Source organism: Eurosta solidaginis, chromosome 1, assembly GCF_040869045.1.
Source record: "Eurosta solidaginis isolate ZX-2024a chromosome 1, ASM4086904v1, whole genome shotgun sequence".
Lineage (NCBI taxonomy): Eukaryota > Metazoa > Arthropoda > Insecta > Diptera > Tephritidae > Eurosta > Eurosta solidaginis.
In genome coordinates this window covers 22951235-22975292 of record NC_090319.1, presented here as the reverse complement: position 1 = coordinate 22975292, position 24058 = coordinate 22951235, and the positions used below count along the sequence as shown (strand labels likewise).

General features: G+C 36.3%; 1 protein-coding gene across 4 annotated transcripts in view; it reads right to left on the bottom strand.

The window, feature by feature from the left end:
• Positions 1-24058, bottom strand: part of LOC137250171 (diacylglycerol kinase eta) — a 207883-nt gene that overhangs the window by 43574 nt on the left and 140251 nt on the right. The gene's annotated exons all lie outside the window — the stretch shown is intronic.

The window sequence follows — 24058 nt, the reverse complement described above, 5'->3', positions numbered from 1 at the left end:
AGCAAATTTTCATTGAAATAAAAATGAGTCATTGTGCAATTACGAAGTTGGGTATCAAACGAAATATTTTTATACTCAGCTGTACTTATACACAGGGTATTATAACTTTGATTGGATGACGGTTGCTTGTACAGGTATAAAGTAATCGATATAGACGTAGACTTCTATATATCAAAATCATCAGTATCGAAAAAAAATTTGATTGAGCCATGTCCGTCCGTCTGCCCGTTAACACGATAACTTGAATAAATATTGAGATATCTTCACCAAATTTGGTACACGAGCTTATATGGGCCCAGAATAGGCTGGTATTGAAAATGAGCGAAATCGGATGATAATCGCGCCTACTTTTTATATATACAACATTTTGGAAAACATAAACAACATGATTATTTAATAAATAATACACCTAGAACGTTGAAATTTGACGTGTGGACTGGTATTGAGACTCTTGATAAAAATTTGAAAATTATTTTTTTTAAATTCGATTTTTTTTAATTCGGCAGAGAGGTTGCCTTTACTATAAGGAATGCTTTGAAGAAAAATTAACGCAATCGGTTAAGGACCACGCCCACTTTTATATAAAAGATTTTTAAAAGGGTCATGGACGAATAAAATAACCTATAACTTTGCAACTAAGCTTTATATCAATGGTATTTCATTTTCCAAGTTGATTTATAACAATAAATAAGAAAAACTTCAAATTTAAAAAAATGGGCTCTTTTACGACTACGCAATTTTCTATGTTTCGGGAGGCATACCTCTAAGAAATATTAGTTCAAAATAGGACCATATGTATATGCATTTTTGCGCACCTTGCAACACTCTTGAGCACACAAAACAAACAACAACAGCATTTCAAGTGTACAGTGGGTATGTAAAGTTCGGTTTCACCCGAACTTAGACTTCCTTACTTGTTAAATTTGATATGTCCCAATTTTTCTCATAAGAATCGCTGTATGTAGTTTCTCTTAATATCATTTTGAGCTCCGCAGTAATTTTCTTATACTTTATACTCTTTTTTTGCTAAACCAGTTGTGATCCCTTAAGGAATGAAAAGAGCACAGGAAAACGACTACAGAACTTAAAAGGATATTAAAACGAACTGTGGAGATTCCTTAGGCAAAAAAAAAAAATGATATATAAATTTAAGAAACCAAATTTCAAATATCAAATGCTAACAAAAAACAATTTCGCGTGTTTTGCAAAGAGCAAAAGATTTTTTTTTTTTTTTTGACATCCTCTCAACTCAATTTTCAAATTTAGTGGCGCACTTTCGCAACTTTTTTATTTGGTATAGGCCCAACTCAGTATTATAACCACAAACGTAGCTGTGCTTGTGTGCGTTTACTTTCTGCAGTCCACGTATCCATCAAATTGTATTACAAGAAGCAGCTTACACCCAAGCTCACGTACACTTATGTGAATTTCACGGCACTTAGTCTGTTTTTCCAGTTATTGCAGATAACTTCATCACGAATGTGTGAAATTTCTATCGGGAAGGAAGCTGAAAGTTGAACCACCCTATAACATAAATATTTCGCTCCTCCCTCTTTGCCACATTTACTATTACAACTTTTTTGGTTTTATAGCAAATAATAAGACCTTAAAACTTTTATGCAAGGCTGAGTTATTTGCAAAATCTTGCGAAAATACGCAGAACATTTTCCCAGTCATAAGACTGTTGTTGCTGTTTTTGTGGTTAATGACAATTTTACGATTATAGCATTTTTACAATCGTTTTTTCCTTGAATTAAGAATTTGGTTCGTGAGTTTGATGCTTGATAGGAAGGAGATTTATGACTTAGAGCACAAGAGTAATTTTGCAAATATAAATTATCATTACTTACCTGTTATTACAAAGTAAGTGAACTTTTTATACTCAGTTGAGCAGAGCTCACAGAGTATATTAAGTTTGATTGGATAACGGTTGGTTGTACATATATAAAGGAATCGAGATAGATATAGACTTCCATATATCAAAATAATCAGCATCGAAAAAAAATTTGATTCAGCCATGTCCGTCCGTCCGTCCGTTAACACGATAACTTGAGTAAATTTTGAGGTATCTTGATGAAATTTGGCATGTAGGTTCCTGAGCACTCATCTCAGATCGCTATTTAAAATGAACGATATCGGACTATAAACACGCCCACTTTTTCGATATCGAAAAATTCGAAAAACCGAAAAAGTGCGATAATTCATTACAAAAGACAGATAAAGCGACGAAACTTGGTAGATGAGTTGAACTTATGACGCAGAATAGAAAACTAGTAAAATTTTGGACAATTGGCGTGGCACCGCCCACTTTTAAAAGAAGGTAATTTAAAATTTTTGCAAGCTGTAATTTGGCAGTCGTTGAAGATATCATGATGAAATTTGGCAGGAACGTTACTGATATTACTATATGTACGCTTAATAAAAATTAGCAAAATCGGAGAAGGACCACGCCCACTTTTAAAAAACAATTTTTTTTTAAAGTAAAATTTTAACAAAAAATTTAATATCTTTACAGTATATAAGTAAATTATGTCAAGATTCAACTCCAGTAATGATATAGTGCATCAAAATACAAAAATAAAAGAAAATTTCAAAATGGGTGTGGCTCCGCCCTTTTTCATTTAATTTGTCTAGAATACTTTTAACGCCATAAGTCGAACAAAAATTAACCAATCCTTTTGAAATTTGGTAGGGGCATAGATTTTATGACGTTAACCGTTTTCTGTGAATCGGTTGATGCCACGCCCAGTTTTTATACACAGTCGTCCGTCTGTCCTTCCGCATGGCCGTTAACACGATAACTTGAGCAAAAATCGACATATCTTTAATGAACTTAGTTCACGTGCTTACTTGAACTCACTTTATCTTGGTATGAAAAATGAACGAAATCCGACTATGACCACGCCCACTTTTTCGATATCGAAAATTACGAAAAATGAAAAAATGCCATAATTCTATACCAAATACGAAAAAAGGGATGAAGCATGGTAAGGTAATTGGATTGTTTTATTGACGTGAAATATAAATTTAGAAAAAACTTTATAAAATGGTTGTGACACCTACCATATTAAGTAGAAGAAAATGAAAAATTTCTGCAGGGCGAAATAAAAAACCCTTAAAATCTTGGCAGGTATTACATATATAAATAAATTAGCGGTATCCAACAGATAATGTTCTGGGTCACCCTGGTCCACATTTTGGTCGATATCTGGAAAACGCCTTCACATATACAACTACCGCCACTCCCTTTTAAAACTCTCATTAATGGCTTTAATTTGATACCCATATCGTACAAACATATTCTAAAACCACCCCTGGTCCACCTTTATGGCGCTATCTCGAAAAGGCGAACACCTATAGAACGAAGGCCCACTCCCTTTTAAAAATACTCATTAACACCTTTCATTTGATACCCATATCGCACAAACAAATTCTATAGTCACCCCTGGTCCACCTTTATTGCGATACCTCGAAAAGGCGTCCACCTATAGAACTAAGGCCCACTCCCTTTTAAAATACTCATTAACTCCTTTCGTTTGATACCCATATTGCACAAACGAATTCTAGAGTCACCCCTGGTCCACCCTTATGGCGATATCTCGAAAAGGCGTCCACCTATAGAACTAAGCCCCACGCCCTTTTAAAATACTCATTAACACCTTTCATTTGATACCCATATCGTACAAACATATTCTAAAACCACCCCTGGTCCACCTTTATGGCGCTATCTCGAAAAGGCGAACACCTATAGAACGAAGGCCCACTCCCTTTTAAAAATACTCATTAACACCTTTCATTTGATACCCATATCGCACAAACAAATTCTATAGTCACCCCTGGTCCACCTTTATTGCGATACCTCGAAAAGGCGTCCACCTATAGAACTAAGGCCCACTCCCTTTTAAAATACTCATTAACTCCTTTCGTTTGATACCCATATTGCACAAACGAATTCTAGAGTCACCCCTGGTCCACCCTTATGGCGATATCTCGAAAAGGCGTCCACCTATAGAACTAAGCCCCACGCCCTTTTAAAATACTCATTAACACCTTTCATTTGATACCCATATCGTACAAACATATTCTAAAACCACCCCTGGTCCACCTTTATGGCGCTATCTCGAAAAGGCGAACACCTATAGAACGAAGGCCCACTCCCTTTTAAAAATACTCATTAACACCTTTCAGTTGATACCCATATTGCACAAACGAATTCTAGAGTCACCCCTGACCCACCTTTATGGCGATATCTCGAAACGGCGTCCGCCTATGGATCTAAGGATTACTCCCTTTTAAAACCCTCATTAATACCTTTAATTTGATACCCATATCGTACAAACACATTCTAGAGTCACCCCTGGTCGACCTTTGTGGCAATATTTCGAAACGGCGTCCACCTATAGATCTAAGGCCCACTCCCTTTTAAAATACTCATTAACACCTTTCGTTTGATGCCCATATTGTACAAACAAATTCTAGGGTCAGCCCTGGTCCACCTTTATGGCGATATCTCGAAACGGCGTCCACCTATGGAACTAAGGAGTACTCCCTTTTAAAATACTCATTAACACCTTTCATTTGATACCCATATCGTACAAACGCATTCTAGAGTCACCCCTGGTCCACCTTTATGGCGATATCTCGAAAAGGCGACCACCTATACAACAACCACCACTCCCTTTTAAAACCCTCATTAATACCTTTAATTTGATACCCATATCGTACAAACGCATTCTAGAGTCAACCCTGATCCACCTTTATGGCTATATCCCTAAATGGCGTCCACCTATAGAACTATGGCCCACTCCCTCATAAAATACTCTTTAATGCCTTTCATTTGATACGCATGTCATACAAACACATTCCAGGGTTTCCCTCGGTTCATTTTCCTACATGGTTATTTTCCCTTATGTTGTCACCATAGCTCTCAACTGAGTATGTAATGTTCGGTTACACCCGAACTTAACCTTCCTTACTTGTTTAAGTTAGTTTGAAAAATTTATTAAAAAGTTTTTTATATTTACGTAGGCTGCAACATTTAGTATTTCAAAATTCACCATTGGCGAGTTTGGCCAAAAAAAATATGTCTTTGTGATATTTTTTAGTTTGGCCATTTTATTGTGGGTAAGTAGATTTGAGTATGTTGAAGAAGAATTTCAATCTGTACTTCAACTAGACTGAACTGTATCAATAGTCCAATAGTCTGAGTGGTTTATGTTTCTGCATCTACGATGTTGCGCCGTGGGTGGGTCCGACGACCAATAATTACTAGTGCCACTAAACAGAAATTGTATGATGATAGTGCATATTTTCTGATTTGCAGCCACATGGATATATAGGAGCCTTCCCGATAACGGGACACCACAGAAAGTAGTGGTGGACGTTGCTGCTGTCACGGACGCTTCCTTTTCTAAATATTTAATGCTTATAATGTAGATAAGGTCGAAATATATGGTAGCTAGGAAGGATGATAACGCTACAAGAGGTTCGTTGGACTTGAAGCGCAAAGGTTCCGGAAAAGCAGTGGCCATGATGAGGAGGCAGCAGAAGAGTTAGCCGGTTAGAGAAGGGAACAAGGTAGAGAGAGTAAGGAAAGAGCAATAGACGAATAGCAGGGAAGGTGCAAAGGCTTACATGCCTGCGAAAATCAGGCGTAGTGAGCAGAGAACCCCAAGAAGGGTTCAACGTAGTTTCTTTAGTTGATGTGTCAACCAATGTTTGGGCAGGGTTTTTGATAATCTAGCAGTGGTTGGGAAAGTGGATCTCACGCTCATGCTTGAGTTCATCAGAGAAAAGAAGTGGTTCGTTTAGGACTATTGGGAACTAATCTGTTTAAACGGAAGTGCTGCCAGCGGACAATGCACAAAACTTCCTTCGAACCGAAGTTCTGGAAGATCCGATACACGCATTCTTAACCTAACCTCACATAAAGAAGCCCGCTCCCGTACTAAACAGCATTAAAAATTATTCAGGGCATGAAAATCTTAGGTAACCCAACCGGACGGCAGAGTGAGTACTTTTGATAGAGTCGTATAGCCGCAGGTCGAAGTGGGTAACCTAACAAGGCATTTTTAACCACAAACCCCCTATTATGCAATCGGTTAGAAAAGGCAGAGGTTTCAGGTATATTGAAGAAGCTGAGTAGACAGTACACAGAGACGCAATGTTAAGACTCCGCCTTTGTTAGAGAAGTCAACGGGAGATAACGCTGTGACTTCAGCTACCCAAAAAAGAAAAATACTTTGAAAAAGCAGAAGAAGCTATGACCTTATAACAGCAAGTGTACTGCATATTTAAAATAAGCCCGCTTAGCCCGAAAAAGTGGTAGTACGACTCAAAAAATAGGTTACATCCTTACCCCTAGTGTGATAGAAAAATGTAGAGGACGATAGCGCGCAAAGAATTCAATCCGACGCGAATAACAATGAAAGTAGGGACAATACTAGCTCGCTAAAGGTGGGGCAGATATTGGTGACCTGAAATAACAAGGGTAGCGAAAAAGGATACATAACAGAGAGGAAGTAATACCGCAGCACTGGGAAAAAATATGATGATAATGGATAGTGCAGCATGAAGTCATTCGACAACTCCACCTCGTCATCGCCCATGCAGCTGCGGCAAGATGAGCGTTCGAGTAGTACTTTGAGAAATACCGCTTTGACTTCAATTGGACAATGACCCATCAAAACCCTAAACCCCATTCATATACGAGCCTTAGTGAAACCATCATTCTCAGCAGACCACCTGCTATCCACTTCTGGCCAGGATGATCTTGCTACCCTGCAATGGGTAATGTGTGCAGAGTTTTTACTTATTTGGCTCGATCCCATCATTAGTGAAGCAAACTAAATGTGGCCGTAATGCCTAAAGCCAGTTTTGTTATACCCACGGGCTCTAGGCGAGTCGCGTGATGTTGCTATGCGCCGAGAACGAAATGATTTTAGTCTTACAATAGCTCAACGTAACGGCAAGCGAGGTGGGATATTATCATAGGACGTTGATAGCTGCTCGGCTTTCAGAATGGATGTTGAGATATATAACAATTTAATAGCAGAAAATGTCACTGCATTAATTAGGCAACTTTAATATGTGGCCTACAGCGAGCTTCTGACTGAAACTTTTCCTTCTCTCTTTTCGTGTAACTTCAACCCATTCTTGAATAAGTAAACCAGTTCACTACTATTTTGAAGCCTTCAACGGCACATAATAGTCAGCGATACCCTTATGCTTTAATTTTAAACCGCTTCATCTCACTCATTACAGTTTCTTAATATTGGATCTCATGAACACAGGCAAATTCGGATTAGGTCGAAACGTCTGGCCCGTAAGAGCTTAGTACGGACTAAAATTGTTAAGAAGTTTTTTTCCTTGGCCACACTTTTCTATAAGCCTTCTTTTCATTATCATCCAAATCATAAAATTCAATACAAAATGGAACAGCCTAATGTATTCATATATGTACTTGCGGTAATTTAATCGATTGCTTTCCTTTTTCCACTTTCACCACAACAGCATTAAGCACTTAAAGCAAGCATGGTCATTTGTAACTATGATGGAAACCCTAACAGGATTTGGGGTAAGAGCAATGGACTGCTATATAATAATCAGCTCAGCCAATGACTGAAAACGAATCAAAGATGGAGTGCAACATTGCTGAATATGTATTGGTTCTTTTGGTTAAAGTTTGAGGCCGATTTCAGGCTATTGAACGCCTGGCCAAAAGCGCATTTATGGATTGAAGCTGCTAGCAACGAACAAGTACAGGTATATTTCCTTACTACATTCTCCACGGAAGTACATCAAGCTAAGCCATTGTTGTTTTAATCCTCTAAATTTTAAGTCTTTCAAGTATCGAAAATGTGCCACTTTATTATTTAAAAATACCGCTGGGTAACATAACATAAGTCAAAACCTTTAACGTAATGAGATTCCTTTAAACCACAATCCATCAGTTTGTGTTAGGATCTACAGACTTCAGTAACAACATTTGTTTTTGTTTTGTCCTTAGAATACCGAACCGCAAAAAAATTGTTTAGTAAACGACAGATGACAGTTGATGGTTGATCACGGTCATCTATTAAAAGCAAGTGAGAGGAAAATGTGGTATTTAATTTACAACTCACTACATCCGGGCCAAGTGAAGGAAGCCGATGTGCATTTGTAGCTATTTTTTCACATAATTTAAAAAGCAGTATCCTTGTTTGCTATGTAACAGAGATTGTGGTATATATGTGTATGTCTGGAGGTTAAAATGCAAGTGTATATGTAAGGTGTGTGTTGAACGTATCTACTTCGACAACAAAAATGTGTACGTTTAGAAAACGAATGCTTTTAAATTAAGTCGCTGTCTATCCGTCTACCCAATTTTGCTAGTATCTTCCAAGTGGAGCTTCTACATAGTAGGAGTTGACAGTTTCCAACTGGTACTCTTCGGACACCTGCAAGATAACCAAGCAAACCTGGACGAACTAAAACAGCAAGAGCAGTAAATCTGTTTTATAGGTCAAATAAAGGAATCTTTATAATCACTACCATAATCACGGGCTACTTCCCAATAGGTCTGCGTGCTGGAGCTGCGGTGAGGAGGACATCAAGGAGGCGGTCGCGCACTACCCAACCCTAACACGCACTAGGTTTCTAACTATATGTGACCCGGCCTATGATAAGGTGGCTTATGACTCAAAAAAGAAATTGCGAGAAACAGCTGTTAAAGATAAACAATGCATTTCTTCAGCTTCTTAGTAGTTTTCTTTGTTTGAGTCATAAGCCACCTTTTCATAGGCCGGGTCACATATGCAGTTAAATACTACTGGAACTTAAGGAAGTAGCTAAATGCTCTGTAAAAGATTTCCGCTGGTTTATTGTCCGCTCCAAACGGTTCGAACGGAGTACCGACTAGCCAGAAAAGTTTGATACAAAAGAAATGTATCAGAATGGCGACCGTGCGCTACTTGGGCTCGGATCTTTGGTATCTGGGCGGTACAGAAACCAACAGAACAACAAGTTAAGTACAGCTCGCCCAAGTCTTGAAGTTAAACCAAAACAGAAGTAAATTTACCAGAAGCAAATACTTTTAGGGCTTTTGAGTAAGGATTCGTTGGTTTTTTTATCGGTTATAAGCGACATAGACAAGCAATAGTTTTACTGCTCTGTTCGAGTTATTAGTTTGTTATCGGCCTGTTATCGCCATGTCATATACTTGTCTTTTTGCTTATCAACTTCTTATCGATGGGTTAGAGATGTGTCATCGACTTTTTAACGAAATTTTATCGGTGGCTGTTTCATAACAAACCAAAAAGTCGTAAAACCAAAAAGCCGATAGCACGCTGATTTCAAATTGGCAGCACTGCCATGATAAAACGATAACTTTTCGATACCATATCCATAACTTTTTAATAACAAATCGATAGCTTTTCGAAAAAAGTGTGCAAATTTTCAATAAAAAATCGATTTTGCTCCGATAGCATATTGACAAGACTCCGGCCGGTAAATTTTTTTAAACAAATATATAACCTTTTGAAAAAAAATCTAAAGCGTTTCGATAAAAAAATCGATAGTACACCAATAATAAATGGTACTACTTCGACAAAAAATCTAAAACTTTTTGATAAAATATCGATAAATTTTTTAAAGCAAACCGATAGTTATTCGATAAAAAGCCGTTAATATTTAGATAACATATCGATAACTTTTGGATAACAAATTAATTTTTTTTTAATAAATCGAAAGCCAGCCGAATCTCTTAGCAATGATGAGGTATGTGCGAAACGGTTGTGAATAGTAATATATACTTTTGGGCAATGCTGACAGCTTGAAGTCTTTTATTAAAAGGGAGGCATCGATTTTCTAACAAAAATTTGTCGATTTGATATCGAGAAGTTATTGATTTCTTATCAGTGTGTTACCAATTTCCTATCGGCGTGTTATCGATCTATTATTAGTGATTTACGAAGCAGATACCGATTAAACATAAATATAAAATGTATTATACATCCGCAACCCGTCGATTGCAATCCGATTGGAAATCAATTAGAGGGCCAAAACTGGGTGATTGTAGTTCGATTACAAACCGATTACTCGAGGATTATGTTTCGCTATTGATAATAAATTAATATTCAGTATTGTTTGTATTAGATAAGAAGCCGACGAAGATTTTCTCGAAAAGACGGAAATTGTTTGTTTCTGGATAATCTACCGATGTTGCGAGCATTTATTTACTTAAAAACATTAATTTTCTAGACGAATGTATGCTTACACATCGAACGTCACGAGTACTTGGAACTCATGCTATTTATGTGGGTTTTTTTCTTTTCTTCATTGAACCCAAATTCCAATTACAAGCTCCAGTTCAAAAAGGACAACAATTTATGCAGATGTCATGACTTTTGTCCCAATTGAATAACCTTCAAGTACGCGTCCAGTCATTAGTTGGGTCAAATGCCATGAAATCTTCATACACGAACCCAAGTAAGTATCTGCTATGATAAATTAGGGTATTTGGCGTAAAAAGCGCTGACTAAGGTAAAATGGGGGAATGTTTCAAACACAGCTGGTGAAATTTGGTACAAATCCCAAATGGTTTGCAAAATGTATCTTTGTAAATTATTTATACACGTACTAGGTATGTACATATGTATGTATTGTGTTTGACCTGAATATGTTCTCAAAACATTTAATACTTTTAGTTGGCTTTTCCAGGAAAATTGGCAATTATAAAAAGGTATTTGAATTATAGTAATTCATTATTTACCTTGCATATTTTCATATAAATTAAGGTCTTTGTTTCAATATAAAAATCTCGAAGCTTCAATTAAAATATCCAAAGATAATTCCATATAATACTATGCACCTCCTGCTAACGTTCGAATATTTGAGCTGTCGAATAAATAACTTCAATATTCAGTATTGTAAAATTGTCTTTAGTAAGACTACTTTGGGAGTAGTACTTCACAAATTCATTTATGTATACTTCACCACTAGCGTGTTTAAATCAGTGGTCGGGAAAAATTTAAATGTAAATGTATTAGTGAGAGCGAGAGCATGAGCATCGCAGTAGGAAATTAAAGTTAAAATTACAACATGCAGAGGATGCATTTATAGCAAACCTTTTGAAAAATTTCATTTTTTATTCAGAAATATTCTCCAGTCTCTCCAATATCGCAAAAAAAAGAGATCACTCGCTTAAAAGATCATATTTCCGAAACTAATACATTTGGCGCAACCGGGGAAATACAAAATGCTCAAAATATATGGAGCTGACTTAAAAATGAAAACATAATGATACATTCAAGGCAATTTTGTTACTGTTTTTTTAACATTCTATAGTAGTTTTTTGCACTGCTGAAGTAAAATTTTTTTTGGCTTAGAAAAAAAGAGTCCAGAATGAGGTTGTTACAACTTAATATAAAATAATTTCAAAAACTCATATTGTAGTGAAATGTTACTTAATACCACATACCCAAAAAGGTAAAAACCCAAACCTAAACGTCTTTGGAAGATGAGCTACACATGGAAAGGCCGTCATACCAGTTGCGTTTCCCAATCAAAATATTTCTCATATATGTGGAGCAAGTTTGGCGCAACGACACTGGTTTAACTCAAACTGATTATTATTCCCCAGCTTGCGCTGCTTTTTTACTCTCTGTTGCATCGTTCGCATATTTCTAATAAGGTTTACTTTTCACAAGCATGGCTTCTAGAACAATTGTATCTGATGCTTGCTTATTTAGCTATATACATGTATATCTGTATTTTATGTTTTTTTTTTCTTCTAACCATATGCGTGTGAATGTGTGAATAAAAACTTCTGCTCTTAGCTGCCGGCTACATATATGTATGTGAAATAACCTCTATGATTCTTCAAGCTGCCGGTTATGTGTATGGAATATTCTTTGTTCCCTTGTACATAAGTGTGTCTGCTTTTTTTTTTTGTTGTTGGGATTATTTACTAACATCACAGTGATTATAATATTCGCCACAATATACAAATAGATAATATATAAACAGAAAAGCCGTGGAAGTTTATATCAAATTTAGTCAATTAAATTACTTTTTTTCACTTTAACTAATTTAAGTACAAAGTCGTTTGAATTTGATAACTGGAATACTACAAACCTATCTCAATACTTTTTCGAAAAAAATCTCGAAAATTCGAGAAAAATTTACGAAAATTTCGATTTTTTTAGTTAAAATTTTAAGCACTTTTTTAGAATGCAGTTCTGTAGCCCAGTCCATTTCAGTCTTGCAAAGTACAAGTAATAGATCTCTCAAAATTTGCATTGATTTTAAAATTTTTTTCCGGTTCCAGGAAACTATGCATTAGAATGGCGCCTAGAGCTCTACTTGTCCCCGGTCTCTCGGCAGAAGTTTTTGTCATACAACAAGAGACTTTAGCTTAGGTCTATTTATAATAGCATGAACAATACCTCTGTCAAATTTTAAGATGATATTAACATTTTAGTTTACTTTTACTAAATGTAGGCAGTTTCGCGCTATCTTATATTTACCGCAAATTCAATTCACTAGACTAACTCTTCGACTTGTTAGATTTTTTAAAAGTAGGCATTCCTATCATCTATATATATACTAAGTTTATTAAAAATATCTTCATGTTAAGGAACGGACGAGCAAACGGGCATGTTTCAAATAAAAACCTTTCCACATTGATACCACTTTTTTTTTGTAAATTTCGTGTTCATTAAAAACTTTTTTTTCAAAAATTGCTCACTAAAATTATCGCAATTAATTATTTGGCGTCAAATAAACAATCGACACGTACATAAATTTACACACACATACTACGATACACATTTTCCATATTTAATTCATTTCATGCATAGCAAATCTCTTACCAGTTAGAACCAACTAAATTTTTTTGTTGCATGCTTTCCTGTGAATGGTTACAAACTGAATGAAAGCAATTAAGGACCGAGCAAGGGCGGGCGATTCGACAAGTCAGTGGAAAATATGGGCGCTGATAGCATTCTGTAAGGCATCGTAAGCTGTTATTAAATTATTAGTATTCAAACGGCGCCATAATAAAATACTTAAACGTACAATCTAATTGATTGATAACAATTTACGCTTTTGTAAACTAACATGCAACCTATACAAACTAAATAGAGTACAGTCACGTACAACACCAAGCATAAGTGTGAACGTAATACCATTTCATCCCCCTTAGTGTAGTGGTAGCGTGCTCCACCTAAAGGTGCTGGGTTCAACCCGCGGTCATAGGAACATCATGCCTCGGCAGTGATTTGGCAAACTTCTCAGTGAAAATTCATCTGCCTTGCAAATTCCGTTCGGAGTCAGCGTAACGAATGTCCCACCCATTCATTGGCAAAATTAAAGAAGCACAACGCAAATTAGAAGAAAAGCCCGGCCTAAACTCACTTTGGAAGTTAGCACGCATTGCATTTATTTATTTTGAATACCATTGAATAATTGTAATTGTGTGCCATTGCAGCCCGGTATTAGCATGGAAATAGTACTAACTCATATGTGAGTGACTGCCATTTGCTTAACTCTTTTCGAGAACTTTACGACGTATATTGGCGCTACAACAGCAAATATAATAAATTCATCCTTCCGTCAAAGAAATGTATATGGAATTCTTCGTTATGTCTTAATTAATAGTTTTAATACTCCGCTGTATGTAGCACCAAGCGAAATTGAAGTGAAAAGGAGAGTCGCTGCGCCTCCCCCATTAAAATATTTTGCTGCTTTTTTTTATTATTTATAAGAAATCCCTTTATAGACAACATTTTCCCAAGGGTGTTTAACACTGTTGGGATACAACCATTATCCCGTTATAGCATAAAGCAATGCGTATAGATATAGACCCCATCGTCTGTTAACTATCAGCAAATTTCTTCGCAATATGTAACAAAAAAGAGACTCACGTTTGTCATTTGCATCGACTCCTTATCCACGTATTGTGGTGCACATTTGCTACCGCGCTTATGACGTTGGCCGCAAGCTCTTTGTATCGCTCAACCAGAACAAAAGTGCGTAACGGCTTACTAAGTTCTTTTTTATCATTTTGACCACTAACTTTCAAGCTCTTTTTCTGCAGATCCCTTTTCAGTAGGCATCTATCCTAAAAGAATGCTACTATCAACCAGCGCCACAATCAGTGACTGCTTCCCACATGACACTTCATTTCAACAATAGCTGTATTCATCATAGTATTACCCTTCTTTGGCACCTCAGAGAAATCCGGAGATTCTTTGCGTTACCTCCCTTTGAATTATCTCCTACTTTTACTAGCGTTATTGGTATATTGCCACTTTTCATGTTCTTTCTCTGACTTGCAGTTTTCGTGGTAGCTGCTCCCGCGTTTTTGCGGTGCTTTAGACCTATTTGTTTTGTCTTTGCATCTGACCTGCCTCGCAGCCCTTGAACAAGGTCATTACTGCTCTTTGACTGCTCTTTGACTGCCTTGGACTTACTTCTTTCGCCTCAAGAGCCCATTCCAAACACTCACCCTAAAATTCTATTAGGTTGACCACTGCCCGCAGGCATTGGACAATTCTTAGTGCTACACAGTAATGCGGCAGAGCTCCCTTAGTCCATCTGCTCCGTGTCCTTCTCTAATTAATTTTTCCCGTAAGAGTCACATGCCGTTTCATCACAGACCTCGTTAACTTTCGACTACTTACGCTACTCAAGTCCGACGCATCGCTTTGGTTTTCCTTGACTTACGATTCATTCTCCTTCTCTTATCCTGCCTATAAACAAAAATCTAAAGTTCATCATCTTGTTCGTACGAACACCTGCCTTTCAAGGCGGGCTCAGCGGTCAAATATTAAAAATAAACAAGAAAACTACCTTCCTCAGCAACGCCTTTTCCTGTGGTGAAGTCATTTTTAGTTCATGTGGAGGCCTGATATCGGGAAGATTCTGTCGAAATAAAACCGAATAAGTATATTCTCTGACTGCAAATCATCAAATAGGCTCGGTTCGGATAAAGGGAGTTCGGAGTTCCTATCATTGACATCTCTCCGCTCTCTTATAAGGAGTAACGACGGAACATATTATCTTGAATTATTTCATTAAAAAAGTGTATGGCTTAATTAAGCTTTTGTGTGAAGTTGGTAATAATTAAATAATAATAATTAAGTTGGTAATAATTAAGTAATTATCAAATTAGTCGCATAACAGAATTAAAAAGCTTTAACAGCTGTACATTTTTTGTACGCATAGAACATACATACTTACCTACCTAATACAAATTTACATTAATAATTAATTGCACAGAAAGTTTTGTCAAATACATTACATTTTGCTGCGAAATTGAAAGCAATTTGCTGCTCACGCTATCAATCGCAAGCTTAATATGAAGCAATAAATTTTTCAATGTTTTGAGTGTTATTGCATTCTGTTGGTACATACATATTTAATGACGAAACTTTCATTCACCAAAAATCGGCTTAATTTCGAAAGCTATATATGTATGTATGTATATAATTTACAAGATATTTTTCTGGTAAACACATAAATCAACAAATAAGGAAGGCTAAGTTCGGGTGTAACCGAACATTACATACTCAGTTGAGAGCTTTGGAGACAAAATAAGGGAAGCAAGTAAGGAAGGCTAAGTTCGGGTGTAACCGAACATTACATACTCAGCTGAGAGCTATGGGAACAAAATAAGGGAAAATCACCATGTAGGAAAATGAACCTAGGGTAACCCTGGAATGTGTTTTTATGACATTGATACACATGTAAGTTATTAAAGAGTATTTTAAAAGGCAGTGGGCCATAGTTCTATAGGTGGACGCCATTTAGGGATATCGCCATAAAGCTGGACCAGGGCTGACTCTAGAATTTGTTTGTACGGTATGGGTATCAAATGAAAGGTGCTAATGGGTATTTTAAAACGGCGTGGGCCTTAGTTCTATAGGTGAACTCCTTTTCAAGATATAGCCATAAAGGTAGACCAGGTGTTACTCTAGAATTTGTTTGTACGATATGGGTATCAAATGAAAGGTGTTAATGAGTATTTATAAAGGAAGTGGGCCTTAATTCTATAGGTGGACGCCTTTTCGAGATATCGCCATAAAGGTGGACAAGGGGTGACTCCAGAATTTGTTTTGTACGATATGGGTATAAAATGAAAGGTGTTAATGGGTATTTAAAAAGGAAGTGGGCCTTAGTTCTATAGGTGAACTCCTTTTCGAGTTATAGCCATAAAGGTAGACCAGGTGTTACTCTAGAATTTGTTTGTACGATATGGGTATCAAATGAAAGGTGTTAATGAGTATTTAAAAAGGAAGTGGGCCGTAACTCTATAGGTGGACGCCTTTTCGAGATATCGCCATTAAGGTGGACCAGGGGTGACTCTAGAATTTGGTTGTACGATATGGGTATCAAATGAAAGATGTAATGAGTATTTTAGAAGGGAGTAGCCCTAAGTTGTATATGTGAAGGCGGACTAAAATGTGGGCTCAGGGTGATATCACGAACAGTATTCCTGTCATGATTCCAAGGGCTTTGGATTACGCCCTGCAGAACGTTTTCATTTTCTTCTACTTAATATGGTAGATGTCACACCCATTTTACAAAGTTTTTTCTAGAGTTATATTTTGCGTCAATAAACCAATCCAATTAACATGTTTCATCTCTTTTTTCATATTTGGTATAGAATTATGGCATTTTTTTAATTTTTCGTAGTTTTCGATATCGAAAAAGTGGGCGTGGTCATATGCAGATTTTGCCCATTTTTATTACCAATATAAACTCAGTTCAGATAAGTACGTGAACTAAGTTTAGTAAAGATATATCGATTTATGCTCAATTTATCGTATTAAGGGCCGAGCGGAAGTATAGACGGTCGACTGTTAATAAAAACTGGGCGTTGCTTCAACGGATTTCGCCCATTTTCACAGAAAACAGTCATCGTCATATGCCCTTAACAAATTTCACAAAGATTGGTAAATTTTTGTTCGACTTATGGCATTAAAAGTATTCTAGACAAATTAAATGAAAAAGGGCGTAGCCACGCCCATTTTGAAATTTTCTTTTATTTTTGTATTTTGTTGCACCATATCATTACTGGAGTTAAATGTTGACATAATTTACTTCTATACTGTAAAGAAATAAATTTTTTTGTTAAAATTTGACTTAAAAAAATTTTTTTTTTTAAAAGTGCGCGTGGTCGTTCTCCGATTTTGCTAATTTTTATTAAGCGTTCATACAGTAATAGGAGTAACGTTCCTGCCAAATTTCATCGTGATATCTTCAACGACTGCCAAATTAAAGCTTGCAAAACTTTAAAATTACCTTCTTTTAAAAGTGGGAGTTGCCACGCCCATTGTCCAAAATTTTACTAATTTTCTATTCTGCATCGCAAGCGAATACACCTACAAATTTTTATCGGTTTATCCGCCTTTGGTAATGAATTATCGCACTTTTTCGGTTTTCCGAAAGTGGGCGTGGTTATAGTCCGATTTCTTTCATTTTATGTAGCGATCTGAGACGAATGCCCAGGAAACTACATACAAAACTTCATTAAGACACCTCTACACCACAGAAGTCTATATATATCTCGATTAGTTTATGCCGTTACGTGGTACCGTTATGCGAACACAGTTAATACACCCTGTGAGCTCTGCTCAGCTGAGTATAAAAACCCCAACTAACAATCCGTATGTGTGCTTATTCATGTACATATATGCAACATGTATACGAATCTATTAATTGAGTGACTTTGTGGGAAATGAAACCAGATGGCTTAGAAAAATAGCTTAAGTTCTAGCCACCACATAATGACGGCGCTGCCGTCCGCTCTGTCCAAGACCACATAGTTTTCATGAATGAAGCTGAAAATTATCTAATCAAATTCCCAAAAATTTTTATTGTTTGAACAGTTGGCCATTTAATGACGTTTTGTGTCATGAATTCTTAAATAATACTTAAGTAAAAAGGAAAATAAATTAAAAACATACTTACATTAAGTAATAACAATACAACAATATAGAAAACAATTAGGTATGTCTTAGTTACTAGTCATCACACTCCTCATTAATCTAGGGCGTTGATCAGACAAATAAATAAAAGCGTTGGGCGTGTAAAATTTCTAAAAACGTGAGGTGTACATAACGTGATTAATGTTCAGTTGGTCTTACTTATACATATATCAAAATATGATTTGTAAAGATATGAGCGGTTGACTATAAACCAAAATTTCACAAGCCCAACGAGTATTTTTATTTTATTTCCTATGTCGCTTGGAAATTCCATCCTGCTGCAGCTGTATGGAGGATGATGAGGTGGAATCACCAAATCACTATATGCTTGACTGCCCAGCTTTTGCCAGAACTAGGCGAAAGTATTTCGGTCGTGACTCACTTGGATCTCCCGAGGAGCTATCCATGGTTGAGATCGAGATCATTCTCTAAGTAGTTATTTCTACGTCACCATTAGTTTAGTTTATTATATGTGGTATCACAACGGACCGTCATGTTATCCAAGTGAGGTTCCCCTATCAGGGAAGCTACCACCCAACCTAACCTAACCTACGTCGATTTCTATTCATGTATATAAAACGTGTTCCAAATATGAGCCAAATCGGATCACAAATGCGATTTTTTGAAATATTTCGATCCATGTGTCACCTATCGGAGTTTTTTCTTCTTATTTTCTGAACTATTTTCTATACTATCCAAGTTTCAAGCTTCTAGCTTATCAGGAAGTTACTTAAATTTCATTGACAAAACTTGTAACGCTGGTTACACAGAGTCAAGTTAAATAAAAAGCAAATAAAAATGTTGCGCTGTTGATTTTTTTTAGATCTCTCAGAAGTTGAAATGATGCTTTCACAAAGAATTTCCCAGTGCTTTCGGTGGCCTTATATTATAAGATATACTAGAATACCAGGCAGACTGTGCTGCCCAAAAATTGGTTTGCCCACATATCAAAAAAAGACTCTCGGTTCACGTTTTCACTTTCCATCCCATTCTCTTCTATTTTATCTTTGATTTTATTTTATTTTTATTATTGTCCATCCCTTATGGCATATATCTTCCACCCACTACCGAACCCACTCCCACTCCCACTCCATGACTTTCTCGAAATTTGTGTATTTTTTCTTAGGTTTCTCTCACCGGAATTTGGAAGATTCACTAAATTTTACTTAGCAACACCAATTTTTTAGGCAAACAATTCTAAGTTTCCAATATCTAGTAAGCGATCAAGTGGGCACAATAATCCACACAAAGGAGGATATTGTGACGAATATTAGCAACACTAAGCCATACTATCATCTCTAAGCCGATACTAAGCATTCACTTGTATCTACATAAACAAAGAAGCGGAGAGATATGCGCAAACACATGTATATATCTGAGATGCTCACAAAAGTATACAATCATCGGTCGAAGTATCACTCACATATACACGGGCATATGAGAAACTATCAACGTGCATCTGTGGTTAATAGCTGGTGAACAAGTAGTAAATTCTAGAAGCAGAAACGACGAGAATTATGCCGACGGGGAAACCAAAGAGTATAAAAGCAGCACCAGCTGAGGTATGGGAAATCAGTTTGATTGAAGCACGCTATCAGTTGCGAAGTATAAGTGTTATTGGAAGTATTTTCAAAGTAGTCTAATAAAGAACATTTTGCATTATTGAATATTGGAGTTATTTATTCAGCAGTTTAGCTATAAGCGGAATTGCACTAGATCGTTACAATATTATGACTAACTGTCAAATTAACAGTTTTGCTAATACCTGCTATACTCCCCGGAAAAATGGTAAGGCATCAAGAGGAGTGACAAGTCAAACTCATAGAATTTTCAATCAAATTGATAAAATCTTGAAAAAATTGTGATTTACATTTTACTAAGTGTTTCAAATAATTCCAGACATTTATTGCTCTCATTTCCTGCAGATCATTCAGATTTACACATACACATTCATACAATACTAGCTAACGTTTTGGTGGGTTGATGTTAACAGAGTGCTATTAAATATTCATCATGTTATTAGCAGAGCACACAAGTGAAACCAATTAAATCACTTGAATCCTATTTAAAATGAGGAAAAAGAATTCAAACGCGGTTTAACTCGATCAAATGCATATTCTTTCATACTTTTTTTTCGAAGCGCATTGAGTAAATGTAAATGTTTGCATATTAATTACCAGCGAAAGGCGATTTGACCAAAAAGCATAATTAAGAGAGAATGAATATGAAATAAATTGGTCGTGTTTTATAAAAACAAAGCAATCATTAAAATTTTTACTAACTACGTAAGTACGGCAGATATTTTGATTAAGGAGACCTTAAGTATGATGGCAATTTATTACTAATTTATAAGTATGTTTTACTGATTCTCGTGCAAAATCTGGTTCAAAAAAATTTATTACATTGTAACGAATTTACTTGCAATTCTTCTTATTTGCAACCTTCTGCTAAGTTCGAATCACTAAACTGTTGAATAAATAACTCCACTCTTCAATAATGCAAAATGGCCTTTATTAAATTACTTCACAATAACACTTATGCTTCGCTTACTGATAGCTTGCTTAACTCAAACTGATTCGTGATGCCTCAGCCTGTACCGCTTTTATATTGTTCGGTTACCTCGTTCACCCATTTCTCCTAAGGTCTAGTAATTTCGTGAACCTGATGCTTGTTTACTAGGTATATACACGTATATTTGCAATTTGTATCCATATGCGTGTGTATATGTGAGCAGCTGATGATGACGTGCGCTTGTGAGTATCTCTCTCTGTTGCCCCGCACGTATGTGTGCAGACATAATGATTAATTTGTTTATGTACATACAAGTGTAGCAGATTGCTTTATTGTTGTTGCGGCCTTATTTACTTAGTATCAGATTAGTGATGGGAGTATCACTTAATGTCACTAATATTCGTCACAATATCATATTTTTTATTATATAACAAGTTACGAATTGGAAGGACTTGATGCGCTTATTTTATGTTTCAAGACATTAATATCCTACACTCTATGCACATATGAAGAAAACTCTACTTGGAATTGCAATGTCCATCCCAATTGTACCGAATGAGCTAAAGCGCTTCAGATAAACTTAAAATCGCCTATCGCTAGTTGAGAAATTGGTTTGGCTCGATCAAGCTGATTTCAATAGGCGCTGATGTGCCCTTTCGAAAATGCGACTCGTGAATTAGTCAACTAAAAGTATCGGCAGAGTAATTTAGGGCTTCATTCTGTATTGCGAACGATATCTCAGACAAACCATTCGCCTCCAAGCGATTACGTCTAGCAATGGTAGATATTCTTCATCATTTTCATTCGGACTTGACGTTTCTTACTTTTTGTGGAACAAGTTTTGCCGGGAAAATAAATTCAGACAAACGCCATATAGGCATCTCCGTTTCGTGTTGTCGAAGGCGGCTTTAAAATCGATTCTTTTTTGGCGTATTGTGAAAATCTGGTCGTTGGTAGATTTCTCAGGTCTGAAGCCGAACTGATAAGGTTCAATTAGCCGATTCAAGATGGGCTTCAATTTTCGCACAATACACTTGACAACAGCGTATATGCTATTTTAGGAAGGCTGATTCCGCGATAGTTGGCCCAGTTTGCCGTATCCCTTTTCTTATCAAAGTGCAAAGAACACTTGGATTTCAATCGTTAAGGAAGCTGATACATGCAATTTACTAACTCCTATTTAGACTACTATTCAACTAGCTTGTCAGAAAAACGTCAGATAAAATAGTTTCGAGAATTCTTAAATCTATACTTTTAAGGATTCTGAGCTAACGTGTGGACTCACAATGAGTAGACACATTTTTATAGTATAGTATAAGGGTTCATTTTCTGAACAATGAACATGAAAGTTCTGGTGTCATGAAAACTGCAAAGCTGTGTGTTAGCCCTTATTCTTGGTATCCGATGTCTCCCACAGTACACGAAATTCGAATACACGGCGCAACTGTTATCGAAAATTCTTTATTGCCTATCGGCCAATTATCAGAAAAAGCCAGTGAAGCAAGGAACAAATATTTTCGCTTTTATCGTGATAGTTTTACAAGAAAACATTCAAGAACTTCTTGCAACTTCGATGTAATGAACGGATTGCTTTTAACTTCGAATCCTTTTTTGACGAGAAAGAGGCCCCGAATAAAGAAAACATCAATGCCATTGTCAAAAGAGAGTCAAGAGAATCTGCTTTCTGCTGAACCTTTTTTCATAGATATTGAATGTGATGATGAGGACGACATTGCTATTGATATTGATACTAATGATGAATAATTAAACCATGAATTTGTTGTCACATATTTTTTTTCTTTTTTTCGAGATCGTAGTGGATATACGAGGTGACAACCCTATCTAAAAATGTATTTATTAGAAAGCAGGAGCGAAAATCCTTAATTGTAATAATATATCGATGTACCAAATTTGATTCAAATCGGTTAAGCCGTTTCCGAGATGGTAGTGGATATACAAAGGCATATAACAAGTAAGGAAGGCTAAGTTCGGGTGTAACCGAACATTACATACTCAGCTGACAGCTTTGGAGACAAAATAAGAGAAAATCACCATGTAGGAAAATGAACCTAGGGTAACCCTGCAATGTGTTTGTATAACATTGGTATGAAATGGAAAGTAATTAAGAGTATTTTAAAAGGGAGCGGGTCATAGTTCTACAGGTGGACGCCTTTTCGAGAAATCGCCATAAAGTTGGACCAGGAATGACTCTAGAATGTGCTTGTATGATATGGGTATCAAATTGAAGGTACTAATGAGGGTTTTAGCAGGGAGTGAACTTTAGTTGTAGTATATGAAGGCGTTTTCGAGATATCGGACCAGGGTGACCCAGAACATCATCTGTCCGGCACAGCTAATTTATACATATATGTAATACCACGAACAGTATTCCTGTCATGATTCCAAGGGCTTTGGATTTCGCCCTGCAAATCTTTTTCATTTTCTTCTTCTTAATATGGTAGATGTCACACCAACTTTACAAAGATTTTTATAAAGTTATACTTTGCGTCAAAAAACCGATCCAATCACCATGTTTCATCCCTTTTTTCGTATTTGGTATAGAATTATGGCATTTTTTTTAAATTTTTCGCAATTTTCAATATCAAAAAAGTGGGCGTGGTCATTGTCGTACTTCGCCCATTTTTAGGACCAAGATAAAGTGAGTTCAGATAAGTACGTGAACTAAGTTTAGTAATATATATTGATTTTGACCAAGTTATCGTGTTAAGGGCCGAGCGGAAGGACAGACGGTCGACTGTGTATAGAAACTGGGCTTGGCTTTAACCGATTTCACCCATCTTCACAGAAAGCAATTATCGTCATAGAAGTTATGCCTTTACCAAATTTTTCGACGATTGATTAATTTTTGTTCGACTTATGGCATTAAAAGTATTCTAGACAGATTAAATGAAAAAGGGCGGAGCCACGCCCATTTTGAAATTTTCTTTTATTTTTGTATTTGGTTGCACCATATCATTACTGGAGTTGAATGTTGACATAATTTACTTATATACTGTAAAAATATTAAATTTTTGTTAAAATTTTGCTTTTAGAATTATTTTTTTTTAAAGTGGGCATGTTCGTTATCCGATATTGCTAAGTTTTATTTAGCACACATATAGTAATAGGAGTAACGTTCCTACCAAATTTCATCGTGATATCTTCAACGACTGCCAAATTAAAGTTTGCAAAACTTTTAAATTACCTTTTTTTAAAAGTAGGCGGTGCCACGCCCGTTGTTCAAAATTTTACTAATTTTCTATTCTGCGTCATAAGGTCAACCCACCTACCAAATTTTATCGCTTTATCCGTCCTTGGTAATGAATTATCGCAGTTTTTCGGTTTTTCGAAATTTTCGATATCAAAAAAGTGGGCGTGGTTATAGTACGATTTCGTTCATTTTCAGTAGCGATCTGAGATGAGTGCCCAGGAACGTACATGCCAAATTTCATCAAGATACATCAAAATTTACTGTTATGTATGCTATCGTGTTTACGGACGGACGGACGGACATGGCTAAATGAATTTTTTTTTTCGCCCACATCATTTTGATATATAGAAGTCTATATCTATCT